This window comes from Panthera pardus, unplaced genomic scaffold (assembly GCF_024362965.1).
Source record: "Panthera pardus isolate Hobbes unplaced genomic scaffold, ASM2436296v1 HiC_scaffold_8, whole genome shotgun sequence".
Taxonomy (NCBI): domain Eukaryota; kingdom Metazoa; phylum Chordata; class Mammalia; order Carnivora; family Felidae; genus Panthera; species Panthera pardus.
The window spans coordinates 143891891-143903359 of record NW_026527013.1 but is presented as its reverse complement, the minus strand read 5'-3'; the positions used below and the strand labels follow the sequence as shown (position 1 = coordinate 143903359).

Genomic DNA, 11469 nt, shown 5'->3' with positions numbered 1-11469 from the left:
AAAGGAAACGTGGCTCAAAGGAGAGTGGCTGAGGCAGGTGGCATTAACCACAGGTGTAGGCCCTCAATCTTCCTTTCCTGCACCTCATTCTAGGAATGCCCCACTCCTGTACGTGAGATCTTTCCTCTTTATTCCCACTCTCCTCCCCCAGACTCAGATTTCCCCATTCAAAACATACACCCCACAAGCACAAAACTTGAAATTTCCAGACTTGCCATTCTTTGTTCCTTCCCACAATGGCTTCTCTCTCCACTCGCTGACAATATACTCGCACTATTACACTCCTTGTACAGAAAGCCTTCGCTCCTATGATTTTGTACTCAGACTTTATCTTTCTACTAAAACTACTTGGAAAAGTAACCTCCTCACTCACAAATCTAATAATCTCTTCTCGGTGGGAGCCCTACTAGATCTCTACATGGCATTCAACACCGTGCAATGGTCCTGTAGTGCAACTATTTCCTGGCTTTGCTTCTCTCGACTGGTGTCCTAGCTCTCTGGGCTGCCTGTCTTGTCTTCTGCTGTCCCTTCTTTTTATGCTCTGCACTATCTCTTGGAAGGCCCATCTATTTTCACGTTCTCCATCATTGTGATCCTGCAGAACCCACGAATTATCCTCTAAGCCACAGACCCAATCCCAAATGTTTCACAGACATGTTCCCTGGGAGGGTCCTGCCAATATCTGGAATTCAGCATGTCTAAAACCAAACTCCTCTTCCTCTTCTCCCCTTGTCTCCTTCTGGTTTTGTTACTATTGTCCTCCTGTTCTAAAAACCTCACCTATCTTAGATTTGTCCCTTTCACTATATAACTCAGCAACTGCTACCTCTTGGCAATTCCATGAACTTCACCTCCAAGGTTGTTGTTCAGTCCAAGGAACCTTCTCCATCGTCAACGTAACTCTGCTCGTTCAGGCTCCTGTCACTTCCAGGCAAGAATCTTCTGATCTGTCTGCCTGCTTTCCATTTTGCCCTACACAGACTCTTCCTACACATAGCTAGCAAATCACTCTTCCTAAAGCATAATATGCTGCTCAGAACTCTGCCAGTGGCTTCCTGTAGTTTATTATAAAATCAGAACTCCACAATCTTGACATTCCAGGCCTAAAATCTGGCCCAATTCCTTGGGACCACAGAAGACATCCATGACCCACTCAACGGCCCCTCAAATATGTGAAGACAATACCTCTAGTTCCTCTGTCTTATTTCCTCCAGGCTAAACACTGCAAGGTCCTCACAAGACACGGGTTTTGATTTCCTACCCTTCTACTCGCTTCCCTCTTTTAATCCAGGTAATATTAAGGGTGTTGTCAAACAGGAAATGTCTTTCTAGTTGACTTAATTAAAATTTTGACGGGGTGGTGGGGCACGTGCGGTGGGGATGTCTCTTCTTACACGCTCTCGAGAGCCACCTTTGAGTGTGACCTCTGCCTTTGTGGGATTGACTGGGGAGGGGTGTGGACAGCCCACGTACCAGCCCTGCCTCCCCGTGAGCAGGCAGAAGTGGACTTTTGCTCCGGGCAGGACGCTGCAGCAGTGCCGACAGCTCCATTGGTGCGGGAGGAATCCCTGGGCTGAGGGAGAAGGGAAGCCCTCGAGGGACCGTGTGGGAGAGGTGGAGCCTGGCCCATGGAAGGCCGCCTGCCGCCACGGCCTCCATTCCAGCCCATTTCCATTCTCTGTCTCTCAGCAGCAGCCCCAGGCGCTGTGGAGACCCTGGTGGTATTGTGACAAGCAGTCTATTCATTTCCTTCTCTCATTCACCGGGCTCTCGGGGATAAAAAGGAACAGCAGATCCAAACCCTGCCTAGAATCCACTTTGCCGAATTCAGGGAGAGTGTCCTACTGAAGTGATTATTTTCCCTGTTTGGGAGACCCAAGGGAAAGAACAGGATTTCTGTATCCTTTACTTCCCACTGATGCGACGCTGCAGAAATGACTCTTTCGGTCATCACCGTGGCCAGTGGGACGGTGAATGCACGACTTGCATTGAATTGAGGCTTTTCAGCTCCCGTCTCAGTGTGGCAACAGGACACCAAAGCACCAGGATTTGAACTGGGATGCTGGATGCAAAGCTTCAGTTGAAAAGCGGGCGAGAAGGGAGGGCAGCGAGAGGGAAAACCAGGTACCCGACAGACAAGCTTCCTGATCTGTTGCAGCCGAATGGGAGATAGTAACCTGCCTCATCAGGCTGTGCCCGTCTTCAAGGGAGAAGAGAGCTGCTGTGGTGTGCTGCTTACTGCACAACTGAAGGGCCGCACAGGTCCCTGGACGAGAAGCTTGCCAAACGTCGTGATTGGCAGTAAGGGCGTGACAGGTGAGGAAGGCGGGGTCGAGTGTTGAGGGAGGGACGGGGCTCTAAACTTCCCGAACACTGCTCGCAGTCGAGCACATTGCCGGATGGTGACTCCCGGTGCCGCCACAACCCAGGGCGCGCGTGTCTGTGCCGTGTGTGTGCACTCGCGTGTGCTCACTGGCTCACGGAAAGAGGGCAGGGGGTGGGGCTGGAAAGGGGGAGAGGAGGAAGGCAGACTGAGGGGGTAGCAGCGAAGAAACAGCAGGGGCCGTCTCCGAGGGTTGAGCGCACGTGTCCGAGCCTATGGCAGGAGAGAGCATCTGTTGTGACGGGGCCCAGATCAGAAACTGGTCTTTGTGGGGAGAAGGACACTGGGGCTGCACCCACCAACGGGCACACGTACACTCAGGGGGAGTGTCTTCTGTGGCAGTGCCCAGAGACAGGAATGGGTGGAGCCCTCGGCACAGCACACAGGAGAATGCAGTTTCATTCCCGGGAATAAGGAGAGAGGAGCCCCCCTTCCGCCTCATGGCCTGCACGTCTCATCCAAAGCGCTAGGCTGCTTGCCAGCTCCCTTTCACCAACCTGAAAACTTCCCCAGGTGCTGGCTTATTCGTGCCTCCTCACTTGTTTCTTGTTCCTCTCCACCACTCCCCAGCCCCATTCCCCGCCAGGCAGGTCTCGTCCAGCATCACAAGAGGAAGGAGACGCCATCAGCTGAAGTCTTATGGTTACTGGCTCCTTGGGGGAGCGGATCTCTCCTTTCTCGCCCCCACCCCCGCCCCAGCTGCAAGTAGTGCTCCCCTCCACATCTTCCCGTTGTGCCCAGTGCTGGGGTAGATCAGGCTTGTGGTGAGGTACCTAAATCAAAAGAAATATGTCAAGGTGCACGTCTTTGTAGAGAATTTTGTGGACTCTGGGAAGCTGTATACTTTGTGATCGCCACTTATGTAACTACACTTTTTCGTTTCCATAGTTTTTGTCATTAAAGTAATTGTATGTCTTCTAAAAATATGAAACAAAGTGGACAGTTATGGATAGGGTTCTTTCTTTCTGGGGACTCTCTGCGGTCTAGCAAGGGCCTAGATGTCCTCCAGCCCAAATGGATCCCACTGGGTCAGAAGGCAATTAGATTTCCCGGTGCAAGGAATTCTTTGGCTCTACAACTGTGGATGCAGTGGGGGAAAGAAGGCCCTTTCCATATCAGATAGCCATCCAAGGGAGACACCAGCTCCTGAATGGCAAAGAGGACAGTTGTCAATAAAAGGGTGGGGAGCGATGAGGCAAATTTCACAGAATAGGCAAGAGAAAAAAACAGGTTAAGTGTTTCATATGGAGGCTGTCACTAAGCTGGAAAATTCTATGTTCTGTTCTTCACCCACCCTTAGCAGACAGCTGTGCATCCTTGAGTCAGGAGAAAAGGTGAGTGCTTTTGGAAGGGGAAGGAGGGATTTCTCCCAGCCAGCCTGGAACCACAAGAAAGAAGCTCAATCACCTAAATGACGTTGTAATTTGGGCTGCCACAAAGAAAGTGGGCTCACTTCTCTCTTAGAAAACCAACTTGCTCCCTATACAGTGGAGGAGAGCACAATCAGACTGCAGATCCAAAGTGAGCCCAGGCCGACCCCACAGGAGGAAACCTGCCCAACTCCTGTCTTCAGGGAGGACAAGGTCAAAGAAGTATGGGGGAATCTCGAGACACCAAGTTCCGTCCAAATGCCTGCAGTCACCTTGTGTATACTGGGAGAACTGGCACTTAACAATTTGATAGGGCCCTAGCATTCTTATTTCCCTGTTACCGGAGTGCTGGCTGAGACTCTGTAATGTATTAATCTCTGTAGATGAGTGATGCGGTTTAAAATACTGCAGGGTTTGGCTGCCATTCCCTCCCCTGGGGTCTCAAAATAACTCCACACAAATCATTTCTGCTAAACACTCACTCAGGCAGCTCTTCCCTGCCAGAACACACACATCTTATGTAACCAAAGGAGCCACGTAGCTTGCTGGAAGAGGAGGGCGTTCCCAGAGAGCGGCACTGCTCACTGCCCTGAAGCCTCTGCGGAGCTGGGCTTTAAACCCATCTCTGTCCCCTGCCAAAAGGCAGGCACACAACTCAGCCTGGCTGCTGTGCCCACACTCCCTCAGCAAGACAGTCCCCAAGGAGATGCAGGCGGTCAGATCAGGGAAGGTCATCCAATTCAGGGCTGTCTTAGACACAAGTGCAACCTGGACATTTAGTGACCACTTACTAGGTATGAGGTCTACCCTGGTAGATTTTGGAGTCATGAGGAATGGAAAGAACATGGCCCCTCTCCCTTGAAATCCACATAGTTCAGTGCAGACAGGCATCTATACAGACACCATACAAAGCTACAGGAGGGGCAGGAAGAGAGGTGCTATAGAACACTTGACCTTAAGTACCTTCAAAGCCTCCTCTTCCCAAATCTAAGGACTCTGTGACATGGACCTTGCCCTTGGCTTGGCTTCTTTGTTAACCCTTTCTCCTGGTGCTCTCCTGCTTCTCCAAGCCTCTGCTGTTGGACCCTCTTCTCCTGACCCTTCCTTAAGCCTTGCAACTTCACGGTGGTCTGTTTTTAGCGGTTTCCTACTCTAAACCCAACTCCTAGGCAATTAAATTCACTCCTTGGGCTTCAAAATCCACTATAAACTGATGACTCTTAAAATTTTCATCTCTAATTCTGACCTTTCTATTAATTCATTTGGATCTGCAAAAATCCAAAGGCAACTAATATTCAAGGTATCAAAACTGACCTAGTAATGAAGGTTACCTACAAATGTTCTATTATTTGCAAACCAGAAAACTGTCCTCTTTCTTCTCCATCCTCTATTATCAAGTAACCAACAAAACTGTATAGATTAGAACCCTCCTAAATAGTTCTCAGATCTGTTCTTCCATCTTCATTCCCACCTTGCAGCCTAGTTCAGGTTCCCATATGTCTTAGGAGGTCAATGGCAATTGCCTCCTAGCCACACTTGTTGACCTAAGTTTGGATCCTCTCTAATCTAAGTCTTGATACTGTGGTAAAACTGACTGCTTAAAAATACTGCAATGAAAAAGGAAAGACACCACATTTAACAACAAGGATGAATCTCACAGACAATTAGCTGGGTAAAATAGGATTAGGATTCCAGGCATGAAGTCCAAAACAGGTAAAAACTAATCTTTGGTGAAAAAAGCCAGAATACTGGTTATCTTGGAGAGAATGGCCATGAAAGAGCATGCTGGGGTGCTAGAGGTATTTTTTTTCTAAAGTTATTTATTTTGAGATGGACAATGCAAGCAGGGGAGGGGCGGGGGTGGGGGGGGGGGGACAGAGGATCCGAAGATGGCTTTGTGCTGATAGCAGAGAGCCTGATGCAGGGCTCCAATTCATGAATCATGAGATCATGACCCGAGCCGAAGTCAGATGCTTAACTGACTGAGCCATCCATGTGCCCAGGTGCTAGGATTATTCTATATTTTGATGTACATAGAGGTTACCTGACTTTGGGTTATATGTATATTTTTATACACATAAAATTAATTAAGCTGGGGTTGCCTAGGTGGCTCAGTCGGTTGAGCTCAGTCAACTCTTGATTTTGGCTCAGATCATGATCTCATCATGGTCCTGTGTTGGGCTCGGTGCTGGGAATAGAGCCTGCTTAAGACTCTCTCCCTCCCACCCCCACCTCTCTGCCCCTCTCCTGCTCATGTTCTCTCTCTCAAAAAAATTAATCAAGATATATACTTGTGTGTGCCTTACTGCGTAATAGTCATACCTAAAATTTTTAAAATGACAATGCGCTACCCACCATTCATTTCTTCCTAGATCTTACCTCAGGAGTTCCCAGCCTGGGGTGGGGGCGGGGGGTGGCGGGTGGTCAATGATGGGCTTGGGGGAGAGGCTAGTGTTTGTGAATCTAATGAAATTGTATGAGATCTCTGTGTGCACATATTTTCTGAAGAGAAGACAGACAGTCTTCTTTGGATTCAAATTCAGTAAGAATGGCCGTGACTCAAAGTTGTCAACGACTTATCTCGGAGGTACAATGTAAGCAACCTTGCAGATACAGGGCCCTTCAAAGACTGGGGTATCTGACTTTTCCAACTAGCCTTTAATGTCCCTCTTCCAGCAGACATGCCGGCCATTTAAAACCATTTCCCCTTTCGAATAACAGTGCTTTTTCAAGGCCTTCTCTTTCCTCAGCTGGCCACACCCTTTCTTCTCTCCTCACATATGAGGCATTTTTGAGAGAGAAGGCCTGTAGTTTTCTTAGATGTGTAGAAAGCTCAAGACCACCCCAAAAAGCAAGGAAACTGAGCTACAGGGTAAGGTGACATCTGAACAACTCAGAGCTGAATTCCAGCAAAATGAGTGCCTGCAAAGGGTGGCCTGGCCATGGGCGAAAGCTCCATCAAGACTGTTGAAGGAATGAAGGAATGTTAAGTACTGGAGTTCATTGTCCCTGTGGTCCTGTGAAAATGATCAAGTGATGACAGTGTACACTAGGGCCTAATCAGGGTGTTTATTCTCAACTGAGGTGAAGATACTGAAGATCTACTTACTTCATATGAATCAGATGAGAAAAATTTAAGAAACAAAACAGATGAGAATAGGGGAAGGGAAGGAAAAAGAAGATGAAAAACAGAGGGGGAGGCAAACCACAGGAGACTCTTAAATACAGAGGACAAACTGAGGGTTGCTGGATGGGAGGTGGGTGGGGAGTGGGGCTAAATGGGTGATGGGCATTAACGAGGGCACTCGTCGGGATGAGCACCAGGTTTTATATGTAAGTGATGAGTCACTAAATTCTACTCCTGAAATCATTATTGCACTATATGTTAACCAACTTGGATCTGAATAAAATTAAAAAAAAAAAAAAAAAAAAAAAAGGATTAGCAAAGTGGGAAAAAAAATACTCAAATAGGCAAGAATCCGGAGTCAATGTTAAAATACCAGAAAGGGTTAACACCCAGTGCTCCACAGAAGATGGGGGGTTGGGGTGGGTGACTTACATAGCTAGGCTTACATATAGTTTTTTCGATGTATATCAAGAGAATATGGACTCATCACAAAGAAATGAATACAGCAGCGACAGCTACTATAACAATGTGTTAACTTCTGTTGTTAGGCACCAGACAGCACTTTAATTTACAGATGAGATAACTAAGGCAAAGAGAGGCTGAATACCTTGTCCTTGGCCACAGGGTTTATAAATGGAAGATCCAGACTTTGGGCCATTACAAACCCACATTTGTCATGAATACAGTAAAGTGTCTTCCTCAAAAAGGGATGTATCACAGAATTCCCAAAGCGGGAGTTAAGAGACCCTGAGATTATCTTTGTCCACCACTCTGGTTTTATATACGAGGGAGTGGAACCAGGATCAGACACTGAGTGTCCTGTCTGCTAGATCATTTACTCTTTCCTATGCCCCACCTCCCACATGAGTTTGCAGGTTCTGCTTGCTTGGAGATCTGGTAGAAGACGAAAACAAGCTCAGCCCAACCTCCTGCCCTGGTTTAAGGTGCTCACAGTGACTGACTAGAGACAGGGACACTCCACAATGACCTTTTTCCTTAGGACAGGGTGGTTGGTTAGGCTGACCAACAGATCACCAACCTACTGAGTCTCTACGAGGTCCCAGGTATCAAAACGCCAGACAAAGAAACAATTACTAGGCAATGCAATGATAATACACTTAGAAGGATCATGCGATGACACAGGCAGCAGGGGACACCATGAGGACTTGTAGAGGGGTCAACCTTGGCATTTTTACTCTTGTAATTCTTTAAGAATATCAAGAATAATAACTGGCCAGAGGAACATACATCAAGGAAATCTGTGGGGGTGGTAGTAAACTCCCAGTGTTTAAAATGGCAGAAAGGTGCTGTGGCATTTGGGAGGAGGAACAAGAACAAGGTCTGCATGTGTGTCCTGGGAAGGCACACGAGTCCCTTCTAGGAACCACAGACCAGGTCAGGCTGTATGAGAGCCGATCCCTGGAAAAGCACAAATCTTCCTCCCACAACTCACCTCTGAGTCAGAAAAGGAACAACTGGCTTAGTAGGACACAACTGCCTCCTATGCATTCTTTGTCCCAACAAATTTTGTTACCATTTCATAAAGTCAAAACAGATAATAATTATTCAAACACTCTGTATGTATAACTAATATGTAAACATAGCTTTTCATGTTATCAGATTTCTTTTTAATTAAAATTATGATCTATTTGAGAACCATTATCATAACTTAAACTTCCCTGTGTCAACGTCTAATTATCAAACCTCTGCAGAGAAATCCAAAGGAGGCTGAAAGAGTAAAAAGGGGCCTTGTTTTAGAATTCATCTGCAGTTTCCAAAATGTGTTAACTTCCTACTCCTATGGAAATGGCTTTTCCCCACATTACATACATACATCAGGCAACACGCACTGCAGGTCTCTGTTACTGAGACAACTTTCAAAACCACAAGTAGAGTGGGTTAAAGAGGGACAGATATATTTGATTGACAGGAGGTCACAATTCGTTGGCAGCAGAATAAAGAACTTGTCTCAATGGAAGATCGGAATTGAAAAGCTTAAAATATTCTTTTAAAAAAAGAAACATTGTTCTGACATCCAAAGAGGACAAATCAAATTGGTCTCCTCCCTCAGTCTCTGAAAAGGAGAGGGAGGAAATAGTGGAGGAGTAAGTGCCAGTTCCATCCTTAATTAAGCTGTGTGACCTTGGCCAAGAAACAACTTTTCTGAGTCTCCATGTTTTTTCACTTGTTACATAGTGACAACTGCCCTCCCTACCTCACAGCACTGTGATAAACATCTGGGGGGTGGGGGGGTGAATGGGAAAACACCCAGGAAGTACGTATTATTACACAAATGGATACTTCTAGAGGATAATGGTCTTGATAAATTTTAGCATATTTAACCATGGTCTAAACCACTGCTTAAAAACAGCCATACTTGCCTAGGTGGCTCAGTCAGTCCACTGAATGACTTTGGCTCAGGACGTGATCTCAGGGTTGTGAGACTGAGTCCTGCACTGAACTCCACACCCAATGTGGAGCCTGCTTGAGATTTTCTCTCTCTCTCTCTCTCTCTCTCTCTCTCTGCCCTTGCCCCACTTGTGCTCTTAAAAAAAAAAGAAGCCACACTGCTGACAAAGATCAAATAACACCCAAAATACCTGTTGGCCCTCTTAGAAACATTTTTAGGAAATTTAGTTAATGCAGACTAAACTGCATCTAATGGAAAAGCATGTTTAGTGCAGATAAACATAATTTGAGGATACTGTTGACTCTGACAAGCATGACAGGAGTAATGATCAGCCAGGAGGGGCAGGGTGCTACATGGGAAGAAAGGGCCTGCATCTCCTTGCTGCCAGGACTTGTTTCTGACTGAGGTTTGTGAAGCATGAAGAACAGACAACAGCTGGGAATTCAGGAAGAGAGTACATCAAGCTGCCGTTATTCAGGCTCCCAGAAAGCTACAGCACAGATAGCAACAAGTGATAGTTACATGAAAACAGAAATTACATTCCTTACGGATTTTTTCCCTATTGTGATTTCAGCAAACATTTTTTTCATCACTCCCATTCCCGCCACTAACTTGTACATGAGGCATCAGGGTGGCACGGGGGTGCGCTCTCTGGATGTCACGGTCAGTAAACACTGATCCTACTGAAAAGGATACTGCAAGGTCCTGAATCAGGACAGTGAGTTTGCAGTGTTCCCTCAGTTTCTACCTTTCGCCTTCTCCACCCGTGGTACCAAACAACAGATTTCTCACTGGGGACCGTGCAACATCCTCTGGGAGCTCTTGCTGTGGGACTGCTCGGTCTACTGATGTGCTCAGTGCTCGCACTAGCAAAGGGTGCTGTGGTATTTCTGGGGGGAGGATAAGATGTTCAACATCCTGCAATTCATGGCAAGTCCAGACAAGGAGTAAACATTCCACCCAAGATGCCTCTCTGGCCCCCCCATTGAGAAATACACAGCTCCAGTCTTACCCACCAGTGCTCCCTCACTCACCATCTACACTCATCCCAAGACAATGACTTGCTGTACCCTATTCATGCTTTGCATTTCACAGTTTCAAATCCAGCTGCCCCAATCTCCTTGTTCAGGTCAGAACATAATGATTTTGGCCTAAGGCTGTTGAACAACTTAGAGAAAAATAGATCAAATAGAATGCAATCATCAGAATAAGCTATAAAGTAATTGTTGATTTGACTTGAGGTTCTGAGAAGGAAAATATGCTCTACTCCCAAGTTTTCTATAGACTCCAAGAGATCACAGTATCATTTGAACTGCTGCTTAAAGTAGCTTTGGCTCTGAGTTGGAAGCAATCTGTTCAAAAAAGGTTTTAAGTTAGGAAATGTGTTATTGCAGAATGCAAGCTGTAGAGTTACAAGTCCATGGGATGAAACCCCCACTGTATTACAAAGAGTTTGTGACCATGACAATGCCATTCCATTTCTTTGTGCCTCTGTTTCCTCCTCTGTAAAATGAGAAGCTGGACGGTTTTTAGTACTTTCTCCAGAAAGGCTGACAGAAGTTGCCTGCATGATGGGCCTGATTAACAAACATACCGGGCTTGATCACTGCGACCCACACCAGGACTTGATCTTTCAGGTTGATATATGCTAGCCAGAACAATGTTAAGAAATAAAACTCACATATTAAAAACAATAAGCAAACACAGGAAATCTGGGGATCCTTAAAGCCAGAAAAACCATACAGAAAAAAAGTCCAATCTACTCTTTGCCAACAGGCTTATCTACATTTGACAAAGATTACTCTTTGCTATCCGGGGAAATCTGCTCTGCAGTTTTCTTCTTCATGGATGGCGGATGCTTTTTGCCAAAGCGATCTGGGACTGCAGACTTTGCACATGTCAAGAGAAATATACACATATGTACAAAGAGGCTGGTTTTGTTCAGCCTCAACTAAGATCACATATTCTTCAGCAAACACTTCTCTGTTTGATTTGTAGTCAGCTTGCTTACACAGCACTATCTGGGTTTCGAGGCTTAATTTATTTGACTATATTCATTCCCTTTCCCCATCTTCCTCCTAGCACAGCAATTCCAAGTAGTAGGAGAATCCATCATACTCCTTTACGTTAAAAGTACTACGGCTTTACATTAGAACTCTCTGGAATTATTTTTCTTTTT

General features: G+C 46.2%; 1 protein-coding gene across 1 annotated transcript in view; it reads right to left on the bottom strand.

Annotated features, from left to right (window-relative positions):
• SND1 (staphylococcal nuclease and tudor domain containing 1) overlaps positions 1-11469 on the bottom strand; it is a 420688-nt gene that overhangs the window by 109531 nt on the left and 299688 nt on the right. The window lies entirely within an intron of this gene.